The following is a 25,409-nucleotide window of genomic DNA, read 5'->3' as shown; positions in this document are numbered from 1 at the left end:
AATAAAGGAGGCATCCTGAAAGGGCAGAGGACATTTATTTGTTACTTGTTGCTACTGCATTGGCAAATGTGCAGTTTTTAGATTAGGCATGGAAGAAATATGATAATTAAGTGTATTACTCAAGAACCTGAATCACAACTCATTTTTTTCTGTATGCAGTTATTCTCTCCCACAAAGTACAAAACCTTAAGGGACCTGTCATATAAATATTTCTGAAGATCAGTCAATATCTGAAGCATTGTCATCCATCATTGCTGAACAAGTTCTTTTTATACAGTAATCACATAAATCGATTTACAAGAGATTATAATTCTTTAAGACACATCGCTTGGTCCTTGACAAGGTCATTACTGTGCTGTAAGTCTGTTCCCTAAGATGACATATGTCAAAATATAAAGACTGGTTTAACTAAGAAACAAAGAACGTGAACCTTCATGAGATTCTGGAGAAAGCAATCGTAAAAACCTAAAATACCCAAAACACTGCTTTAGGGTTTCAGCTAACATTTGATGAATTTTTATGAGCTTAGTGAATATAGGATTGTAATTTTTATACAAAAAGAACAAATTCTAGCTAGAAGTCAAATAAAAGATTTAGCCATTATTTGTGGTACAATTGAATGAAAAGTGAACTGAAAGTCCTATTATTTGTTTACAGGCTTTAGCAGTATAGGTAGAATATTCTCAGTAATGATACTTAACTTCATATTTCAAAAGTTCTAGCTATAATATGCATGTATAAAAACAAAGTTTATGAAATAAGACAAAATATCAGGTTATTTAACTTTGTTAAATTCTGCTTTTCCTTTGGAAAGTTGGATAAATAAAATACAGCTTTAGTTTTGTTGTTGTTTGTTGGAGTGGTTTGTTCATTTGTTTGTTCTGTTTCTTGACTGAATTACCACTGTATATTTAAAGTTTTTTCTTGGAGAAAAATTTATTATTAAAATAAAAAAGCATTTGCATAAAAGCATTACATGTAAATAGAACAAAAGCTCTATTACCTTGTATTGAATCAAGGTCCAATTAGGTATTAAACACTGAACAGGAACAGCAAAAAGCTGTACATACAAAGTAAAATGGACACACAAGCACTTAGATTGCACCTCTACCAAACTATTTAATTGATGAAAAAATAAAAAGGGTGGGTGTGATATTATTGATGAATTTCAAAAAGAAATATTTGATTATGTTTGTAAACTGATCTTTTCCTCTGGGCATATTCAATTATATTGGATTCATAGGTTTACTTGATTAAGTAATTACGTAAACCTCTTGTGCCAGTAGGGTGTTGATCCCCACCCACCAAAGGGTAAAAGATAAAAGGCATGGCAAAGGAAAGAGTTAAAGGTTTTTAATGTTGGAGTTTTGATGTTGGAGTTTGATGCTGAAGTCTTAAATTGGAGCCTCAAGGAGAGAGACAGAGCCATTCACCTGATGGTCTACAGCTGATCTTGTGTAGAAAGGTAAAGCCTAGAAAGCCTCATAGTCTACAGCTGACCTTGTGGAGAAAACAGGTGCTGAGCCCAGAGGAACCCAGGAAGCCTGAACCCTCACAGATGTCAGCAGTCATCATTCTCCAACACATGAAAATAGACTTTGGCGAAGGAAGTAACTTATACTTTATGGCCTGGTAGCTGTAAGTTCCTACCCCAAATAAATGCCCTTTATAAAAACCAACCAAAATTTCTGGTATTTTGCATCAGCACCCCTTTGGCTGACTAATATAGTGGGTAATATGAATACTGCCCACAAAGTAAACTGGCAGAGCTCTCAAGTTATGAAAGTTATCCCTCTCCAAAAAAGGCTTTTCTCATTGTTATAAAAAGCACTTAAAACACAAAGATGAACCCTGTGCCTAGCTTATAATTTCAAAAAAACAAAACTACAAAGCATTGTAAATTAGTATTAGTATCAATTTTCTATGTGCAATGGTCCAAGAATTAACTTGAAATACTTTCTATAGGAACTGAATTAAAGTTGGCAAGAATTTCAATTTTACTTAAGGTTTATACCAACAATTTCAAGTTATTCTGTTCCTGAAGTATCAACATCCTTATTTCCCAAGATAGGTTTCCTACAATGATTTCAAGTGTTCATTGCTCACAAACCTTTGGATCATGACTGTGTAAGCCGAATGCACAATTTAACATCATGGTGAAAGAAATAAGCAGTAACTAAGTCACAATAGTGGCAACTTGTATAAGCATAGTAGTTGGAATGCTGTCATAAGAAGTGCCTGTATCACAGACTCTACTTCGTAACAATCACCTACTTTTTTCAAATGATGTTTAGACTTTTGTGTCTTGACCCTGTTAAAAATGTCAACAAGTATGAACACTAAATCACACAAATTGTTTTCTTGTAACAAGGTGTAGGACTGTTCTCTGGAATTCAATAGATCTGGTTAGTGAGTGCTACTACTTTATTTCTAATTGCTTGGTTTTATGGGGGGAGTTCAGGACAATTTCAACACCAATGAAATCAAACACAATTTCATAAAATTGTTATTTGAAAAGAATTCAGGAGATAAGTAGTGAGAGGCCTGTTGGAAATAGAGAAGGGTGGGATGGGGAGAAGCAGAGGAGAAACTGCAGGAGGACAAAGTATAACTAGCAATATATCTCCACTGTGCCACGGAAAGTATGTCTAATGAGAATAACTTGATTTGAGTTCCTCATAAAACAGACTGATCATCAAAACTTTTAACTGGGGTTTCAATCAATTGACAAGTTGTGGATCTTCTAGATACTATGCTTGTATTTCAAGTTCCTGTTTCAGACTTTTGCAAGTATGCCTGCACATTCCCAAAACTATGGTATTTGGCTAAACACATAAGGACCCCAGTTACACACCACCCATCACGTTGCTACAGAAACTGCAGTTAGAGATTCCACAATAAGGAGCTTGGATCCATAAAGGCATCCTTGACTTCTTCAGAGTAGCAGTTTCAAAGGCAGGGACCACAGAACCAGCCTCAAATGCCTCAGTAGTCTGGGTTTCTGCAGTTTGTTTTAGGATCAATAGTTTTCTGATTACATTAATGACAGGTAGAGCCCAATGAATGATTAGATATCTTCTTTCCAGAGTTGCTGCAGATGTTCTCCATATCTTCCACTGGGCGAAGTATATGTGGGAAGATCATGCATCCTGGGTGATGATTTCTGGACAAGTCATCTTCATTCATACAAACATCAGTGGGTTTGCTCTTTTTCACCAACATGTGCATATATTCTTCTTCTTCCTCACTAGCAAGAGCACTAAGGGATGCAAGATGCTCTTGACCTGGTACGAGGTCAAGCTTCTGTTCAGGGTTTCTTCTATCAGGAGCACCTGGGAATGTACACCTTCCGGGTGTCTTGGATTATGAACTGGGCCTGGTAGGGAACATCTTCCAGGGAATGAGCCAGGGAAGCTTTCTAACTCTGGTAAGAGTTTTGCAAGCATAGTTTTGGTCTGCTTTATATTTAAAACGCTTTTCTCCAAAAAAAAAATTCATTCCATTTTCATCATCTGAATCAGAATTGGCATCAGTCACAGAATTCCGTGTGGATTGGTGGGGGGCGGGGGGCTGCATTTTTGTTGGCTGCTGCCCTGGCATGTAGCACTGGAAACGTCATCGCCACCCGCAGATTTCTTGAAAGTCGGTACTGACTGTAGGTCCTGCAGCTTTCACTGGCTGACTGCAGTCTCATGTTTGCAAAATTATCAGAAGCAGAGCTGTCACAACTGTTATCAGAGGATGACAAGGTTTCCATGGAAATCAACTTCATATATCTGAATTTCTTGAAGTTCTGCTTTACTCTGAGATACTTTTGAGATTGAGGCTGAGAAAATGTTCAAATTAAGGCATCATCAAGGCAGTCCTTTTTCCTGAAGACTGGATGCCTGTGATCCTTGGCTTCTCTGTCACGCAGTAAGGTGCATGGCAGTGTCTGCTGGTCTCTCCCTTCTTGTCCACGTTTTACTTTCTTTAAATTTTTTTTTTTTTTTACATCTTGTCCAATCATCGTTTCTTTGGAAGAATTCCAAAGACTAGCAAGCACTGGAAATTTCTCACACTGGAAACTGATGTTCCCTGTGGATTTTGCAAGAATGCCGTAACAGTAAGAGCAGGAAATCAAGTTAAATGACCCCCAAAACACACTGTACTTTAATCACTTAGCTTATAGGAGAAATAAGAATAAAAATTATTAAAATATTTACTGCAATGTAAAATGCCTATGGGAAAACAACATTTACTATGCTAAAGATAATTGGTGAATATAATGGGTCAATATAGAGGTTATACCTATCTTTGCCCTTCATTGCTGGGGTTTGATGAACCACAAAATAATCAATAAATTTTCATTTCTGGTATGTAGTATAATTGCAAGTAAATCCTTCTTAACTCATACCTCAAATACCAGAAATGCAGGTTAGAGACCATCTCTGGTCTGAGAGAAATTTCTAATTTAGAGATTATAGAGGAACACCCTGACACTCTTAATCTTTGGAATTGATAAAGTCCATATACATAACATACCTTTATGAAAATATGATCCATTATTTATTTTAAGTGTTGTATTTTTGCATCTATCAATATTGCAGTTTGAGCCTCTAGTAAGTGCTGGATACTCTATGCTAGGTAGAGGTGGTATCAAAATTAGCATGATATAGATTTTGTGCTCAAGAAGCTAAGAGCTAACAACCAGGAAGATGATGGTAAAGTAAGGAGCTCCAAGAGTCAACTTGTCTTACAGAGCAGTTAGTTATCACCCAGAGCTATCTAAAGCAGTTGTTTGGGGGCTACAGGTGACCAGAAGATCATCCTGCAACATCCTTCAAAGAATGGAAGGAGAGACTGCCCAACTGTAGAGAATATATGTGACTAGAGCACTCCATGCCACAGAGACCAGTGCTTATACTCCACTGGAAGCAGAAGCCACCTTGGGAAACATTTCAAGGCTGGAATTGGAAGCGCCATTTCTCAGAAATGGTGAAGGAAGAGACAGTTGAGCACCAACTTCAGCTACTGATGAGTAAATTCAGCTGGCTAAAGTATAATCCTAAGAACAGCTAAAGTTTGAACCTGTGCAAGCAGGAAAGAGACCAGGAGTTGCCATTTTAACTCCACTTCCAACCACCCCCCCTGCCCCTGCCCTGGCATGAAGGAAAGCAGGGCTAACTGAAATCACAGTGCAGGTATGGAAAGGCATCTTTCCATCCAGATTGAACTGCAGCTCCAGCCTAAGCCCCAGTCCCACTTCCTGCAGGGAGGAAGCTGGAGGGACCCTCAGCAGACTCTCCAGGAAATTGCAGGACACACTGTGGAGGCCAGTGCTCATCCTACCCTGGTGGAGCAAGCTGCCTCAGAAGCTATGCTGTGGCTGGAGTTGGAAGTTCTACCTCCCAAAAGCAGGGGAGGAAGAGATGGCTGGTCACCAACTTCAGCTACTGATTAGTAAATTTGGCTGGCTAAAGTATGACCCTAACAACAGCTAAAGTTTGAACCTGTCCACGTTGGAAAGAGACCAGTAGCCACCATTTTGACTCTCTCTCTGGCATGAGGGGAAGCAGGGCTGACTGAAAATCATAGTGAAGTCAGGGACTGGCTTCTTTCTACCCAGACTGGACTGCAGCCTTAACCTAAGCTCCAGCCCCACCTCTGGCAGAAAGGAAGCTTTCTGGGTACCTCTCTGGGTAGCTGCAGGTTCATTTGGCTGGCACAGATTGAATAGTCAGACACCTGAGGCTCCACTGCCATATCCCAATAGGATAGGAGAGGAGCTGTGTTTCTTCAGCCTCTCTGGACAATTGCAAGTACTTTCAACCCACACAAACTGGTTTGTTGAGTGCCTTCAATTCCATCTCCATCCCTTCAACCCCATAGGATAGGAGGGTGCTGGGATTTCTTCAGCCTCTCTGGGAAACTGCAGGTGCTTTCAGCCCACAGAGACTGGATACTCAGGTACCTGTATCTCCATCCCCACCCCATAATAGCATAAGAGGGGAGCTGTGTTTCCTTAGCCTCTCTGGGTAACTACAGGTTCTTTCAGCCCACACAGACTGAATAGTCAGACACCTATATTTCCATCCCTGCCCCCAAGTAAGGTAGAGGGAGAGGTATGTTTCCTCTGCCTTTCCAGCAATGGAAGGCACTTTTGATTTGCATGGACTGGACTGTTGTGCACCTGTGGATCCACCCCATGCCCTAATAGGATAGGAGGAGCTGGGGTATCCTCAGCTTCTCTGGACAAACTCAGGTACCCTTGGCCTATAGGAACTGAATTGTTTGGCACCTATGGATCCATCCCCACTACCCAATAAGATAGGAAGGGGCTTGTGTTTCCTCAGGCTCTCCGGGCAATGGGAGGTACTTTCGGCCTACATTGACCAAACTTTTGGGAGTTGGTGGTTCCATTCCCAACCCTAAAGGGCAGAAAGAACAGTACTCCCTCAGCCTCTCAGGACTGAGAGAACTCATTCAGCTGGACTTTCATGAACTTTGACTTCTTAGTGAACTCGCTCGTAAACATTCTGGGGATGTGGCTGTTCCTAAATCTGGGGATTCAAGTTGGCAGCTACATATTACTGTTGGTCTTGGAGAAGAATGTGTGAATGCTTTGCAAAATGATGACCAAATTCACTGAAGCAACCCAGAATCTCGAATCCTGTTTCCATTTCAGGTATAATTGTGTCCTTTTTAGTAATGTGATTTTTTAAACATATGTAATGTGATTTAATTTTGTGTGTGTGGTTTAATTTTTAAACCATCCAATCTGATATTTGGTATGTAATTTTGTACGTGTTCTTTTTTTTTTTTAAATAGACCAGTAAAGTATCTCTTTGGTTCAGAAAAAAACAATTGTTAGATAGTCCAGAGGGTCCATCCCTACCCCTGGTAGGGAGAGGGGGTTTTGCTCTATCAGTCTACCTGGGCAACTGTGGTCATTTTGGACCCACCCTTCATAGATTGCTGCCAACATTTGCAGCTACATTACCACCCCACGCAGGGCTGGAAGGGGTGTAAAGCTTCATGAGCCTCTCTGGGCAACTACAGATGGTCTTGGCCTGTATAACTGTATTATTACACATGGCTGTGGCTCTGTCCCTAGTCCTGGAAAAAGAGAGAAAGGTGGATGAACTTCATTGGTCTCTGGGGCAACGCAGGCAGCTTTAACCTCCACAGCTTACAGCACAACCACACCCTTGGCTCCTAGTACACAACCCGCAAAGGAGAAAAAGCAAGAAAACCCTAAAGAGAGAAACTACACCTAGAATAAATACATCTAGTAGGCCAGATGCCAGGATGCCAACAAAAAATTACAATCCAAACCAAGAAACAGGAAGTTATAGCCCAGTCAAAGGAAGAAGATAAGCTTCCAGATGACATAAAGGAGTTGAGATAACTAAACATAGGTATTCAAACAAATCTCCTTAAGAAATTCAATGAAATGGCTAAAAAGATTAAGGATATTAAGAAGACAGTGGGGAGCTGATGTAGCTCAAGCAGTTGAGCACCCATCTGCCCATACAGGAGGTCCCAGTTTTGGTTCCTGATGCCTTTTAAAGAAAATGAGTGAACCATGAACAAACAATAAGAAAATCGATGATGGAGCCAACACAGGAAGTCAAGGTGCCTCAGTGGTTGAGTGCCAGCTTCCCACATATGAGGTACTGGGTTCAATCCCTGGCCTCGGTACCTCAAAAAAAAAAAAAAAAAAAAAAAGACACTAGGTGATCACAGAGAAGAACTTGAATGCATACATGGAAAAATAGCAGATCTTATGGGAATGAATGCAATAAATGAAATTAAAAATACACTGGCATCATTTAATAGCAGATTTGAGGAGGCAGAAGAAAGGATTGGTAAGCTTGAAGACATGGCCTCCAAAAGTGAACCTACAAAAGAACAGATGAAGAAAAAAATGGAGAAAATTTAACAGGGTCTCAGGAAAATAAATGACAGCAAAAGACATGCCAACATATGTGTCATGGATATCCTAGAAGGATTAGAAAAGGGAAAAGGGGCAGAAGGACTATTTGAAGAAATAATGGTAGAAAATTTCCCAACCCTGTTGAAGGGCATAGATATCTGTGTCCAAGGAGCACAACATACTTCCATTCAAATAAAACCAAACAGACCATCTCTGAAACACATACTAATCAGAATGTCAAATGCCAAAGACAAAGAGAGAATTCTGAGAGCAGCAAAAGCAATGCATAACATAAGGGATATCCAATAAGATGAAGTGCTGATTTCTCATCAGAAACCATGTAGACAAGAAGACAGTTGTATGATGTATTTAAGATACTGCAAGAGAAAAACTACCAGCCAAGAATCGTATATCTGGCAAGATTGTCTTTTAAAAATGAGGGCAAATTTAGAATATTCACAAATAAACAGACCCTGAGAGAGTTTATAACAAAGAGATCAACTTTTCAGTGAAATACTAAAGGGAATGCTACAGCCTGAAAAGAATAGACAGGAGAGATAGGCTTGGAATAGAGTCTAGAAATGGTGATTGTATCAGTAACAGTAACTAAAAGTGTCAAAGAGTGGCAAAAGTAAAATGACAGATAAAACTCAAATGTTGAAATGGGTAAAATAAGAACTGCCTTTACAGAAATAACTTGGAATGTTAGTGGATTAAACTCCCCAATCAAAAGACACAGACTTGCAGAACAGATAAGAAAATATGAGCCATCTATTCTCTGTCTACAAGAGACTCACCTTAGACCCAAGGATACTGTATTAGTCAGCCAAAGGGGGTGCTGATGCAAAGTAACAGAAGCTTGTTGGCTTTTATAAAGGGTATTTATTTGGGGAAGAAGCTTACAGTCACCAGGCCTTAAAGAGTTCTACTCAAGGTACCATGGGAAGTACTTTTTTCAAAGTCTGTTGCCATGTATTGATGCAAGATGGTGGGATGTGTTTGCGAGGGTACAGCCTTCCACTTTCCTCTTCAGGCTCTGTGGCTCCAGCTTCTTCCAATCGCAGCTGTAGACTGGCATAAGGCTCATCTTTCTTACCAGGGCTTGTTTCTTTCTGGACTCAGCTGCTCTTTTCTCTCTACAAGGTCAGCTGTAGACTATAAAGCTCATCTTTCTTCTTGGGGCTGTGTCTATGGAGCACTCTCTTCCTGTGTATTTGCTTCTATGTATTTTATTATACTTCTATGAGAGAGTCTGTTTTATCTCCACCAAGGGTGCACAGACTCAACCGTGCATGCCCTAATGTGGTTGAATCAAAGCCTGCAGGTGGTTGAATCGAAGACATAATATTGATTTAATGAAGTAAAAGTGAAACCTTGGAATCTAATACAATCTAATACACCCAGAGGAACAGACCAGTTTGCAAACAATCCAATATATATTTTTTGGGATTCATAAATAATATCAAACTGCTACAGGCACCAATAAATTGAAAGTGAAAGGCTGGGAAAAGATAATCCACACATGCAGTAACATAAGAAAAAACAACAACAATCCCGAGTGATTATACTTATATCAAGTGAAATAGGCTTTAAAAGCAAAGTGTTATTTGAGACAAGAAAGTGTATTATTCAACAGGAAGAAAGAATAATTGTAAATGTATATTCACCTAATCAAATACTGGCCAAAATGAAGGGAGAAACAGGTATTCTCTACAATACTAGTAGAAGAATTCAATTAAGTTCACAACTTCTATAATAAAATTATATTAAAAGAAATAGGTTGGGTTGGGAGAAAAGTACACCAAATATAATAATATGGATCTATAATTAGTAGTAAGAGTTTGATAATATTCTTTCATAATTTGTAACAAATGTCTCACAACAATGCAAGGTGTTGGTGATGGGTTGATGTATGGGACCCCACTATGATGTTATGCATGTTGGTTTTGTAAATTCACAACTTTTACTATGCATGTATTGTTTATGTATGTTTATGTATAAATGATATACTGCAATAAAATTTTTAAAAAGGAACTAAGAGATAAGATGAAGACAAATAAGCATAACAAAAATGATATATGTGTTTTATATTACATCAGATAAGTATATTTGAAGTACAGAAGAGGCAGGAACAGCTTTCATTTCAGGACAGGACAACATATTTTGTTGATAGGATATCAGGTAAGGCTTGAAAGTTAAGTAGGATTTGCTTTTAGGGAAGTGTGTCTTGAGGGTGGGACAGGGGCAGAGGGGATTGGAAAAAATTGAATAGGTGCATTTAGTTAGAGTACAATATGAGCAAAAGTTTTACATTACATATAAGAATCTCCATGATGGAAATTGTTATTTTAAACAAATTTTAAGTTTTTCATAAATATGGGCTACACCTCTTTTAATATACTTTGTACAGATCCCCAAAACAGCATAAAATCTCTTTTTGCTAGTGTTTTAGTTTGCTAAAGGCTGCTGGGAGAAATGTAATAGAAATGAGTTGGTTTTCATAATGGGAATTTATTAGGTTAAAAACTTACAGTTCTGAGGCTGTGAACATGTCTAAATGAAGGCATCATCAGAGCTCCTGTCTCACCAAAGGTGAGACACATGGAGGCATCATTTAAAGATACTTTCTTTCCTAGCTCAGCTGTGGACAATCAGGCACATGGCAGGCCACGATGATGGCTCTGCCCAAGGCATCAAGCAAGGCTCTACCTTTGAACTCAGCTGTGGTTGATCAGGCATATGGCTTGTCTCTCCCCTAAACTCCAGGCCTCTCTTTCAGTTTCTGCTGATTTCAGTCTCTGCTGATTGCAGCTTCTGGCTCTAGGACCTCTCTTTCACCCTTTTGGGGTTTCTCTGTCTCTGTGCTATTTTCTTTGTGTATCCTGCTTTCAGTCCTCTGTTTAAAAAGGATTCCAACAAAAGGATCAAGACCCATCCTGGGTCATGCCTCACTGAAATAATCCAATCAAAGTCTCCCCAACTGAATGCAATCCAATCAAAGGGTCCCACATTCACAGGAATGGATTAGCTTTACAAATTTTTTCCTGGAATCTGCAAAAAACCTCAAACTGTCACAGCTAGTGATGTTGAGAATAGACAAATATATACATCCAAGTGATATTTAACAAGCCACCATGCCCATTCAACTGGGACAGAATAGTCTCTTCAACAAATTGTGCTGGGAGAACTGGATGTTCATAAACAAAAGAATGAAAGAGTATTACCATCTAATGCTCCTTACAAAAATTAACTCAAGATGTATTAAAGACCTAAATATAAGAGTCAAGACCACAAAGCTCCTAGAATATGATATAGGAAAGCATCTATGAGGTCTTGTGGTAGGAATGGTTTCATAAACTTTATATTCAAAGAACAAGGAATGAAATAAGACATAGATAAAGGGGACCCCCTCAAAATTATAAACATTTGTGCTTCTAAGGAGTCTGTCAAGAAAGTGAAAAGGCAGCCTACTTAATGGAAGAAAATACTTGGGAACAACTTCTCTGATAAAGGTGTAAGATCCAGCATACATAAAGAAATCCTACATCTCAAAAATAAAAAGACAGACTATCCATTTAAAAAATGGGCATGCGATTTGAATAGAAACTTTTCCAAAGAGGAAATATAAATGGATAAAAAGCACATGAAGAGATCCTCATCATCACTAGCTATTAGGGAAAGACAAATAAAAACTACAGTCGGATATAATCTTACCCTATTAGACTGGCTGATATTAAAAAACAAACAAACAGAAAACTAGAAGTGTTGGAAAGGATGTGAAGGAAGAAGAACACTCATCCACTGCTGGTGGGAATGTAGAATAGTGCAGACATTGTAGAGGACAGTCTGGTGGTATCTTAGGAATCTAACTGTAGAATTGGCATAAGATCCAGCAATCCCACTACTAGTTATATACCCAGAAGAATTGAAAGGAAGCGACATGAAATGATATGAGCATACCAATGTTCATAGCAGCATTATTCCCTATTGCCAAAAGTTGGAAGCAACCCACATGTCTATCAAAAGATGATTGAATAATCAAAACTGGTGTAGACATACAACAGAATATGATCAGCTATAAGAATGAATGAAGTTTTGACAATGCAACAACATAGATGAATCTTGAAGACCTTATGTTTAGTGAAGTAAGTCAGTCACTAAAGGACAAATATGACATGACCTGATTCATATGACCTAAGCATATTTAGCAGACTCACAAAGATAGAGTCTGGAATATAGGTTACCAGAAGATAGAAAGGGAGTAGAGAGTGGTGAGCTGATGGTCAATATGGACAGAACCTATGATAAGGTGAAGGAGGTGGTTTGGCAGTGAATGGGGTTGATGGTGGTATAGGGATGTATGTGGGGTCAACATTGCTGGAGTGTGAAGTTGAGCAGGGTTGGGGAGGTAGGTTTGACTATTCACAGAACTAGGGGGAGGGCTGGAGGAATGAACAGGTGAACTCAGGAGAGGTTGAGGTCTGTGGTTGAAAATACAATTGTGGGGATTTTCTTTTGGCAAATATGGCAGGGGAGGGTCACTGGTGCAGGGTGTAGGTGGTAGTGGGTGGGTGTATGGGAAAAGGTGCATCTGGGGCATGCTTCTATAGACTATGAATGTGTTCATTTTGTTATAGGTTGCTATCCAGTGAGTGGAGACCCCATGGTAAAGAACAAAATATTAAACTCCCATCCTGGGGAGTACTGCTACATTCTAAAATAGAGGGGGGCAAGAATCTCTCAAGTATATAGGCAGGGCCTAATAAAAGAAAATTGAACAATATCAAGCCCTCAATATTAATGCATGTAACTACGAACCTTAGTCTTATAAAATTGAAACTTATCCTAATAATAACTATTGCCTAAGACTTATCTCCTGAAAACTTTCTCATTACTAAATGTGGCCTCTCTCTAAGCAAATAAATGCACTACCGTCCTCCCAGCATGGGACAGGACTCCCAGGGATGAGCCTCCCTGGCACTGAGGGCTTAATATTATACTAAGCACCAACCAGCAATGCATTTGGAAAAAGATCTTGACCTAAAGGGGGAAACATCAAATACAAAAGAGTTTTTATGACTAAGAGATTTCAAAATGAGTTAGGAGGTCATTCCAAAGGTTATACTTACACATGTCTCAGGCAGATCTCACTAACTGTCACTGTGAACAAAGCCTCAAATAGATGTGCTCCTGAGGGCTACAGAGTGACCTGGACACTATAGACAAGGCACAGAATCCTTTGAAATCAACCTTGAAAGATATGACAACCTATATCCCCAATTTAACAGAGTTAGACTCATTTATAATTTCCATACACTATTCTTTTTTTTTTTTTTTTTTTTTTTTTTTTAAAGATTTATTATTATTATTTTTTATTTAATTCCCCCCCTCCCCTGGTTGTCTGTTCTTGGTGTCTGTTTGCTGCGTCTTGTTGTCTTGTTTCTTTGTCCGCTTCTGTTGTCGTCAGCAGCACGGGAAGTGTGGGCGGCGCCATTCCTGGGCAGGCTGCTCTTTCTTTTCACGCTGGGCGGCTTTCCTCACGGGCGCACTCCTTGCGCGTGGGGCTCCCCCACGCGGGGGACACCCTTGCGTGGCACGGCACTCCTTGCGCGCATCAGCGCTGCGCATGGCCAGCTCCACACGGGTCAAGGAGGCCCGGGGTTTGAACCGCGGACCTCCCATATGGTAGACGGACGCCCTAACCACTGGGCCAAAGTCCGTTTCCCCATACACGATTCTTTACCCCTTTTATTTGAGCCTATAATTAGCACTATACCCATTAAATATATGTCTCAGAAACTTAAATCTTCATTCTGTTCATATGCTCATTGAGCCATGAATCTCAGAGTAGTGGCAGCCAATAGGTACTCACCAGATTATCAGACTTGCCCTGAATAACTAACAAAATGATGATGATGGCCAACTCCCATCCCAAAAACCAGAGTACCTACAACTGCAAGCAAAACAGTTCCTTCTATCTGTCCCATAAGATCTAAGCCCCCTCTCAATCTGAGGCAGAGTAGGCATCACCATCCCAAAATCCTGAAGGCTGAGTAATGAATAAACGTAAGGGGGAATGCAACCGTGGACAAAGTAAACTCATTAATAACGTAGTAATGGAAGAACTTGTAGCATCATTATAATGATAGTGCTTACCAGAGATTGTGAGGGGAAAAGAAGGGACTAATAGATAGAATATAGGACATTTTTAGGGCACTGGGATTAAGTGTAAGCCACAATATAAACTATAAACCTTGGTTAGTAGCAATACTTCAATAATTATTCATCAACTATAACAAATGTACCACACAAATGTAAGACGTTATTAATTGGGGAAGATGTGGGAAGGGGAGGAGTGGGGTATATGGGAATCCCTTATACTTTTGATGTAAGTTTTCTGTAATATAAACCTCTTTAAAATTAGTTTATTATATTAAGAAAAAAACAAGGCAAATATATATGTATATATAGCTTTCTCCTTTATTCTAGAATTTTAAATAATAAATAAAATTATTTATTATTCGCTTTTCCAAATTGAATATAATTTATTTACAAAGAAATACACTAATACATTGTTGCACACTCATTGATTTTTGTAAGTCTGTAGGAACTGACTTTGTAAAATTTCCCTTATCAGAGAATCCATTTAAATACACCTCAGTGTATAATGAGGTTTTCTTCTCCTTCCTTCAGCTGAATATTTAGCAGCATAGAAACTTGACAGGTTAGGCAATTAGAATATAATTTATGATACAGGGCTCATTTGGACGAACTGCTTCCTGCCCATAATTCTGAACGCAACTTAAATCACAGATTTCTTATGCTAGTCCAAAAGAAAAACTCTCCTCTGAACAGAATCATAAAATATATTAATAGTTTTACTTATATCTTCAAGTGATCATGCTAGAAAATAGTACCTAGCACAATTCATTTGACCACTTTAGCAGTTATAAAACAAAGCAAAACAAAACAAAACAAAAAGGAAAAACTTTAGACATTGGTCAGTCTAATCCTCCTAGACCCACTTATTTCCCTTGGGTATAAAACTAAACCTAAGTCTTAAACTGTTCAGGTTTCCACAGTGCAACCAGTATAAATGCTATCATATGGTTTATTAAAAGCTTTTTTTAATAGCCCCTGGGAGCTACTGTGCCTTAGAATATACCTATCTAAATGAGAGCGTTACCTGATACTTACAAAAATGTTAAGTGGATATCTCTTTGAAATACTATTAAATAAGGACCAATATAGCAAATTGTTAAAATTATTAAGACCCACTGATTTCTCTACTCCTGTTTAGTTAATTTATTCCTCTAAATTGCTTCTCTTAAATTTGTATACTTTTGTGGCAGAGGCTGCTATGTGTCCTCTAATATCCATACTCCTTTTCTTCCACAATAATGAAATGTTTGAGTTTTACCTGATTACCTATATCCATTTATAGTAAAACTATTTTCTCAGGCTCTTTTGTGTTGATTGTGACCAGGTGATCAATTCTAGTGAAAAAAAATATAATTGGAAGTGTCCTGTGCCAGTTTCTGGGACCGTATGTGCTTATTATTTTATCTCTAAATGTTAGTAGTACCTTTAATTTTACTTCACATTTCAGTCTACTTAACAAAAGGAATGATTAATCAGTATTTTACATGCTACACATAGCACTTGGCAGAGAAAGGATATTATTATAGTCTCAGACACATGATGATTCTTATAAATTGTCTTTATCTTAAAAAGAACCTAGACAAATTGAAATGCCATCATCATTATCATTAAGCCAGATTAATATCTTCTCATGGAGGGTGAGTATAAGAGAAGAAATCTATTTAGCACAACAAGTTATTATGCTAGGTATTAAAGGGTGATGCTACAAATTATCCTTAATCCCTACTGTTGGGGAGGCTAGTATCTTATAAGAAAGATGAGACAAAAAAATAATTATAACACAAAACAGAATAGGATACACATCACAAAGTACAACAGAGAGTTGTAGAATAGAAAGATCACAGCCAGAGAACAGGGATAACAAAAAGCTTCAGGAAGCAGGTGGCAGTTGTAAATTGTATAACTCCCAATCTGTTTAAAATATGTGACCTTCTCATTCAAGAGTAACTGGCCTCACTAGATCCAAGGGTGACACACACAGGGTATAGTAAGAGAGTAGTTTGAAGTTATCAAATAAGTATGAGGCTTAAAGCTCCAAGTCCTCCAAACTCAGTGTCTAACAAGGCAACTACTTTAGGGAAACTATGCCAGTTTACAGGACAGCTTTTGTTCAAAGGCATCTCTGAATCAGAGTATATTCCTTTACCTCCTCTTATTAAATTACTGCTTTAAATAGCCATTAGCCTTGCATTCTTGATTTCAACAACCTTTGTTAAAGATTCATCTTAATTTCATTAATTCTGAAGCTACCTCTATCTTGACCCATTTTTTATTCAGTGTTGCCTGTTTTTTGTGTTAGTTCAAGCCCCTTCTAGTATCTGCTTGACTATGTCACACCTGCTCCCTGTTCCAGGTATACAGCCTGTTAAACAATATGGTAGGTGAATATCTTACTTCTTCTGAGCCTAGGAAATTCATATATTTTTTGCTGCCTTTAAGATAGAATATCTATTTTTGAGACCTTGTTTTTGCTTAGGCTTTAGTAGACATCAACCCTAAGGGATAGAAAAAGAATATTTTGAGCTTTTATCCTTTCTCTTCTTTCTAGTAATCCACCTCTCAATCTTGGCCTCAGCCAAGAATAAGTGATTCCGTGAGTGACTTTTTAGTGCTTATGAAATTCAGGAAAAAAAGACTTGACTGAAGATCTACCCATGACAAATAAAAAATTGTAACTTTCTGCTTTTCTTTTCCTTCCTGGGAATGGAAAAAAGTTAAGAACATTAAAATGCACTAGGCTGATCAGCCATTATGCTAATGCACAATCTGCATCGTTCTGGGTCAGTAACATTACAGGCCCAACTTTCCTATTGAAAGGCACCAGTGACCTGGGCAAACTGGTTTGACAGGCATGTTTCCTATCTCACAGGGATAAAACAGGTCTCATCCAAGAGCCAGGTCACAATGAATTGGGTTTAAACTGTTGTCCTTTTATCCTGCTATAAAATATCCAAGAGGGGTTTCTAAAACCTTTGCTTGTTTAATGGAATGTTTGATCTCATATATTAAATTTTTTAAACAATACTGTGCTTAAAAACGATTCCAATTATCTAATGCTTGTAGGATAGGCTTAAATGTCAGCTTTAACAGATTGTAAACATGAAATGTTTCCAGGTTAGTATGGCTAGGGAGAAAAATTAAAATAAAACTAACACATTTCAAAGATTTTATTATATTAATATTTCCAAAGTAGCTACTTATTTCAGCAGCTTTATTATTACTAATGCACATGATTTCAGGGGAGTAAAAAGAAGCTGAATTTAAATAACTACTTGTGGCAGCACAGCACCAATTATACTCTCCATGGCTATTTATGTCCTCTGGTGATCAACCAGCAGTAGGAAGTAAAATTGACAACACACTGGTACAATCACAATTATGGGTCAAACTTCAACAAGCCTGTTTAAATGGTTCCATTAGATCCTACTCGAAATACTGATTTGCATACATTTTCACTATTTTCAGACAAGTTATTCACTTTAATATGCAATGTTATAATTTCTCATAAAATGCATCTGTCTCAGCACTGATAAAGTAGCATGCCATGCACACACGTCTGCAGATTTTAAATTGCATTAAAATACATCCCCAATGGTATTTTTAGCAGATTAAAGTATCATTTGGATTCCACAGCAGGGCTATTTAATAGGGAACTTGAATCTTCTTAGAATTGCTTAAATTGGCTTTTTCTCACAGCATTAATGTATTTTTAAAGTAAATATAATCTGTGTTCATAATGTATCAGGTGTTTTTTTTGAATGATTTATTTATCTCCCCCTCACACCCGCATCCCCCCCCCCCCGCCCCCTGCCCCTCGTTGTCTGCTCTCTGTTTCCCTCCACTGTGTGTTCTTCTGTGTCAGCTTGTATTCTCATTAGGTAGCTCTGGGAACTGATCCTGGGACCTTCTGGAGTGGAAGGGAGGCAATCATTCTCTTGCAACACCTCAGCTCCCTGATCTGTTGTGTCTCTTATTGTTGCTCCTCTGCATCTCCTTTTGTTGCATCATCTTGCTGTGCCAGCTCTCTGTGTGGGCCAGCACTCCTGCATGGGGCAGGTCTCTGCACAGGCCAGTACTCCACATGGGCCAGCTCGACACATGAGCCAGCTTGCTTTCACCAGGAGACCCCGGGAATTGAACCTTAGATCTCCCATATGGTAGATGGGAGCCCAGTCACCTGAGCAACATCTGCTCCCCATCAGGTGTTTTCTTATACTGACCCTTGCTTTATCTAATTTTGACTTTCATGTTAGCCTAATCTAAATAAAGCTGTTTTAGGTGTTTCTCTCTTCACTACCATCATACCACCTCTGTAATGCTTTTTAAATATTTCCTTTTAGTGACATATTTTCACATGATATAAATATCTTACTTAAATGGTTTCCTTTTAAACATATCATAATATAAAGAACATGTGTAATGCATAGTAAATTAGGAGGCATAATGATAAAATGTCCACCCAAAACCCATCAGTCAACTTAATACCTAGATATTAATGCTACTTGAAGTTGCCTGATCTTTCCTTCTGGATCCCATTTTTAGTCTTCCCTACCAGAAGAAAGAGCAACACTAAGCTTTGTTGTTCTTATCATCTTATTGCTTGAAATATAGGTTTTTCTCCATATGTATGCTTCCTTAAATAAGATACTGTTTCATTTTTCTTTTTTTTTTTTCAGATTTTTTATTTACTTCTCTCCCCCCTGCCCCAGTTATCTGTTCTCTGTGTCCATTTGTAGTGTGTTCTTCTTTGTCTGCTTCTGTTGTCAGCTGCACCAGAATCTGTGTTTCTTCTTGTGGCATCATCTTGCTGCGTCAGCTCTCCATGTGTGCGGTGTCATTCCTGGGCAGGCTGCACTTTCTTTCGTGCTGGGAGGCTCTCCTTACTGGGGCGCACGCCTTGCGTGTAGGGCTCCCCTACGCGGGGGACACCCCCGAGTGGCACGGCACTCCTTGCGTGCATCAGTACTGCGCATGGGCCAGCAGCACACGGGTCAAAGAGGCCCGGGGTTTGAACCGTGGACCTCCCATGTGGTAGATGGACGCTCTATCCACTGGGCCAAGTCTGCTTACCTGTTTCATTTTTCTTATTTTGAACTTTCTAAACTTATTTTATACATGGTCAAATGCTACTTTTAAATTTATTTATATTTTTTCTCTTTTTAAGATTCATACACATTGACATGTAATTAGATGTAGGTCAGTAATTTTTACTGTTACTTAATAGTCCATTGCATGAATATATTGTGATTTAATCACCCACTGATAGTTGAGATGTTTCTAGTTTAATGCTATGTTAGACTAAGCATCAATGATTTCTCTAGTTCATGTTTCCTGAAACAAATATGTGAGCTTCCATAAAATATATATCTAGGATAAGATTGCTGGGTGGTAGGATATGTGTATGGACAACTTTATAAGATAATGTCAAATTGCTTTCTAACATGGTGATGCCAATTTCCACGCCATGGGCAATATATTAGTTCTCATTGCTCCACATCTTCACCAATACTTGGAATTGTTAAATTTCTTAATCTCTGCATATCTAGTGGGTGTGAAATGCTATCCTGTCATGATCTTAATTGATATTTTTCTTATGAATGATAATATTGAGCATCTTTTAATAGGTTTCTAGTGTTTTTGTATTTGCTTTTCTGTGAAAAGTAAATGCATGCTTTGTCCTTTGGTTTTTCTATTTGGCTATTTGCTTTTTTTATTACATATTTTTAAGAATTCTTTCTGAAATCCTTTCTATTTCTTCACATCTGTCTCCCTTCTCTATTAAACTTTAAGTTCTATATGGGTAAGGATTGCACCTTTATCACCATATCTCTAGTGATCAGCACTGTGATTTAATAATTATATTGTTCACTCTTTTGCAGATAGCCTGGTCCTTTTGCTGAAATTTCTTCTAAAATCATTAAGGGAAAAATGGAAATATTGATCACTACTCTACAGGATGTTTACAGGATGAGGAAGCAGAGAAGGTTTGTGGTAAAGGTACAGAAGCTTCAAGATGAGACCTCGTTCTCCAGCTCATTGCAGAATTTTGGCCAAGTTTTCCTATTTTTAAGTGTACATCATCTCTTCTTTATTTTGATTTTGCTCTAAACCCTTAGATGGCTAGATGGACTGAAGATAGAGTAGATGGTAAATAACCCAAGATGATTAAGAAATTATATACATATACATATGTATATGCATTAATACATGTGAATGTGTTTATACGAGCATGTGCGTGTGTGTGTGTATATATATATATAAATATATAAACACTTCAGTAAAAAGAGGATTCCATAATTTTGTAACTTGGTGACCCACCTTGCCCACAGACTTTAAGAAATCCATCTACCTTGTCTTTCTTTCTAAAGTACACATAATTATACGATTTTATGTTACCACAGAGAAAATATGATTTTTTTCCGTTTTCTTTGCTTTTCTCTCTTTTTTATATTATTATATTCTAATTCTGTAAGAATGAGTAGAGAGGGGAACTGAAGTGTTTGTTGTAAGATCTGGAGAAATAAATTACTTCCTGTTTGATTGATGGCTATGAGATAGTGTGGTCAGGTGAATACTGATGCCTGGAGTCAACTTAAGAAAGGCATAGAGGAGACAGTTTCATTTGAAAATGTGAAATTGTAGCTTCTGGTTTATATGCAACAGTTAATGAACATTTGATTAAACTTAATTTGAATGGTCAAGATATAAATAAAGAAAATCTTACTCTTAGATGAACTCTCTCAACACTACAGGTATTTTATTAAACACAACAAATCCGAATTGCTAGGTTGTAACTCTTTCCATTAATTATGTAATTGCACTAATCACATAAATAGGAAGTAGCACTTCTAAAAATTCCCTAATTGCTTTAAATTTTAAAATCATGAAATATAAATTAAATCTAAAATCAGATTGAAGAGATGATAGAGTTCTGAGAATTTCTATATTTTTAAGATGAGTTAATGTGTTTATAGCACTTAAACCCACATATATTTTGCTAAGATTTAATATTATTCCTATGCCTTTAGTATTAGAGACATGATTTTATTTTCTGTGTGTCTCTACAGAGAACTTCCTCTATTATGTAGGAAACAATGCTATTATTCTTATACATCCTTTTACCATAGTTCCACTGAACATGAAAAAAGTTACCTTTTTTCAATGAATTGCAGACTACCAACCATAATATATTTTACTTCAGAAGAAAAGAAAACCTTCATATACTACTAGAAATCCTTTATCATATTAGAATATCTGTATTAATATACCTGCACTGTTGCTGTGAGAATGACAAATTAGTACCTTATCCATGTGGGTATCCAATAACTACCTGTTACATAATTAATCAATATATTATAATTCAGGGAATATAGTCTTACCCAATAAGAAATTTTTCTTGCCCTTCTGTAGTATGTTCAACACACTGAACCTAACACTTAGAAGTATGTGATGAGTATTCATGTTTCTTAAATAGGTGTTAACTGTGATAACCACATGTGATAGAAATTCTCTGTTTATTTTTATGAATTTGTGAATTTTGTGAAAGATTTGATTACTCTTGCATTAGAAAGTTGAAAGATTGATGGCAGCTTCCCTTCTCTCCTCCCATCCCCACTTGTCTCATCAATGTGAAAGCATGGCAGAGGTTCTTTGGTCATTTGGTTGTTGGCATTCACTGTTCTTCTTTCTTGTTTGCTGATATGCCCTATCAGGCAGACATTTTATTCAACCATTCTCTGAACCTCAATACAGACATCTGTCAGCAATATTTTGGGTTCACTTCCAGACTACTGCAACAAACCGAATATCACAATAAACTGAGTCACATGATTGTTTTGGATTTTCAGAGTTTATGAAAGCTATGATTACATTAAATTGTAATATATTAAATGTGCAATAGCATTATGTCTGAAAAAGTAATTTACATACATATGGTGGTTTGGAGCTGTATATACACCAGAAAAAGCATGTTATTGCATTTGATCCATTCTTTTATGTATTAACCCACTGTAAGTAGGACCTTTTGATGAAGTTACTTCAGTAAAGGCATGGCCCACCTCAATAAGGATGGTTCTTAGTCCTCTAAAGAGAGTCCTTTATAAGTGGAATGAAATTCACTTATTAAAAAAAAACTAAAGAAGCTGAACAACAATGGAATCTGGAAGAGAAAGATGACAATCGGAGTTGCCACTATGTGTTTTGCCATGTGATAAGCTAAGGACCAAGGATCACCAACAGCCAGCTCCAGAATGCTACAGTCTTTGGGGGAAAAGCATCACCTGGATGATCATTTCATTTGGACGTTTTTCTAACCTTAAAGCCATTAGTGAATAAATTCCCATCATTTAACCTGACCCATTATATGGTATTTTCTTGAGCAGCCAAGAAAAGTAAAACAATACCTTAATTTAAAAATACATTATTGGTAAAGAATGGGAACCATTATCTAGGCCTTCAGTGAGTTGGAATCTTTTGCTGGTGGAGGGTCTTGCCTTGATGCTGATGTTTGCTGATTGATCAGGGTGGTAGTTGCAGAAGGAAGGCTGTGGAAATTTCCTCAAATTAGTCAACAATGAAGTTTGCCTCATCAATTGACCTTCCTTTCAGGAATGATTTCTCTGTTAGCATGTGATGCTTCTTGATAGTATTTTATCCACAGTAGAATTCTTCCAAATTGGAGTCAATCCTCCCAAACCATGTCACTGCACATAGCAGCTGATAACTCAATCTATGTCATACACTAAATATTTTATTTTCATTTCAACAAATGTTCACAGCAACTTCACCAGAATTAGATCCCATCTCAAGAAACCATTTTATTTGATCATCGATAAGATGCAACTCCTCCTCCATTCAAGTTTTGTCATGAAATTGCAGCAATTCAGTCACATCATCAGGTTCCATTTCTAATTCTAGTCCTTTTGCCATTTCCACCACATCTGCAGTTACTTCCTCCAGAGTAGTCTTGAAAACCTCAAAATCATCATGGGATTGAAATCAACTTCCTCCAAACTCCTGTTAATATTAATATTTTTATTTCTTCCCATGATGTTTTTAATGGATCTAGAATTGTGAATCCTTTCCAGAAATGTTTTCAATTTATTTTGCCCAGATCCATCAGAGGTGTCTGTCTTTTGCAGCTATAGCCTTATGAAATGTATTTCTTAAATGACTACTCTTTGACCTATGGGCTGCAGAATGGATATTGTATTAGCATGAATGAAAACAATATTATGCTCATTGCACATCTTCATCATATTTCTTGGGTGACCAGTTATATTGCAAATAAAAAATAATCTTTTGGAAGGAATCTTTTTTTTTCTGAGAAGTATGTCTCAGCAGTGGACTTAAAATAATCAGTAAACCATGTTGTAAACATGTACTGTCATCCAGGCTTTGTTGTTACATTTTAGAGCATTGGCAGAGTAGATTCAGTATAATCTGCAAGGGACCTAGGATTTTTGGAATGGCTACCGAGCATTGACTTCAACTTAAAGTCACCAGCTGCATTAGCCCCTAAAAAGAATGTCAATCTGTCCTTTGAAGCTTCAAAACCAGACATTGACTACTTCTTTCAAGCAAGATGAAAGTCCAAGAGGGCATCTTCTTCCAGTAGAAGTCTGTTTTGTCTACACTGAAAATCTGTTGTTTAGTGTAGCCACTTTTAGCAATTACCTTAGCTAGATCTTCTGGATAACTTGCTGCAGCTTCTACATAGCACTTGCTGCTTCACTTTGTACTTTTATTTTATGGAATTGACTTTTTTCCTTAAACCTCATGAACCAATTCTCTGCTAGTTTCAAACATTTCTTCTGCAGCTTCTTTACCTCTTTCAGTCTTCAAAGAACTGAAGAGAGTAGGAGCCTTGCTCTGGATTAGGCTATGGCTTAAGGGAGGGTTGTGGCTAGTTTGATTTTCTATTAAGACCAGTAAACTTCCTCCTATCAGAAATATGCCAATTTCACTTTCTTATCATTCATTTTTCCACTGGAGTAGCACTTTCAATTTCATTCAGAAACTTTTCCTTTGCATTCCCTACTTGGCTGTTTGGTGCAAGAGGCCTAGCTCTCAGGCCATCTAGGCTTTCAATATGGTTTCCTCACTGAGCTTAATCATTTCTAGATTTTTATTTAAAATCTGCAACTCTTCTTTTCACTTGAAGACTTCAAGGCCATTGGAGGGCAAATAACTGGACTAATTTCAATATTGTTGTTTCTCAGGGAATAGGAAGGCCCGAGGAGAAAGAGGGAGACTGGGGAATGGTCTGTTAGTATAGTAGTCAGAACACACATAACATTTATCAATTAAGTTCACTGTCCTTATGGATCTTATATGGGTGGTTCATTGGACCCCAAAACAATTACAAAAATTACATCGAAGATCATTCATCACAGATCACCATAACAAATTTAATGACAATGAGAAGTTTAAAATACTATGAGAATTACCAAAATATAACCCAAAGAAATTAATTGAGTACTTGCTGTTGGGAAAATGGTGCTGACAGACTTGCTTAATGCAGTGTTGCCATACACACTTAATTTTAAAAAAATGAAAAAACATAATATCTACAAAGTGCAATAAAAATGAGGTATGCCTCTACAACTATAGCAATGAGATGAGAGATATACCTGCTTTAGCAAGTTTTCCACCAATTACTAATGACTAATGCTGAATATGGAGAACAATATTCTTTCCTGACCTACCTATATCAGTTTTATGTAAATGATTCTTTCACTCAATATTCCAAGTCCCTTTGTGGATATTACCACTTTTGCAATCTCCTAGGGAGTGCTTAGTGTACAGACTAAAGATACATAGATGTGGTATAAAAATCACTCCATAGCTTAGATTTAAACGATGCCACACTGCTGTGCACATTTTATTCTGCATTTCAAACATCTTAACTATTTATGTGCCATGGACTCCTTTGGTATTCTGGTGAAATCGATGGTTTCCTTCTCTGAATAGGGTTTTTATTTTTATTTTTTTTTAAAGATTTATTTATGTTATTTTTATTCCCTTCCCCCCCCCCCCCCCCCGCCCTCCCGGTTTTCTGTTCTCTGTGTCTATTTGCTGCGTCTTGTTTCTTTGTCCGCTTCTGTTGTCGTCAGCGGCATGGGAAGTGTGGGCAGCGCCATTCCTGGGCAGGCTGCACTTTCCTTCACGCTGGGCGGCTCTCTTTTCGGGCGCACTCCTTGCGCGTGGGGCTCCCCTACGTGGGGGACACCCCTGCGTGGCACAGCACTCCTTGCGTGCATCAGCACTGTGCATGGGCCAACTCCACACAGGTCAAGGAGGCCCGGGGTTTGAACCGCGGACCTCCCAT

General features: G+C 37.9%; 1 protein-coding gene and 1 pseudogene across 2 annotated transcripts in view; both read right to left on the bottom strand.

The window, feature by feature from the left end:
- KCND2 (potassium voltage-gated channel subfamily D member 2) overlaps nucleotides 1-25,409 on the bottom strand; it is a 521,026-nt gene that overhangs the window by 263,741 nt on the left and 231,876 nt on the right. The window lies entirely within an intron of this gene.
- On the bottom strand, nucleotides 2,751-5,745 carry LOC139438976 (cell division cycle-associated protein 7 pseudogene; annotated as a pseudogene).

This window comes from Dasypus novemcinctus, chromosome 5 (genome assembly GCF_030445035.2).
Source record: "Dasypus novemcinctus isolate mDasNov1 chromosome 5, mDasNov1.1.hap2, whole genome shotgun sequence".
Taxonomy (NCBI): domain Eukaryota; kingdom Metazoa; phylum Chordata; class Mammalia; order Cingulata; family Dasypodidae; genus Dasypus; species Dasypus novemcinctus.
The sequence above is the reverse complement of the archived record's forward strand: the minus strand, read 5'-3'. Positions and strand labels throughout refer to the sequence as shown.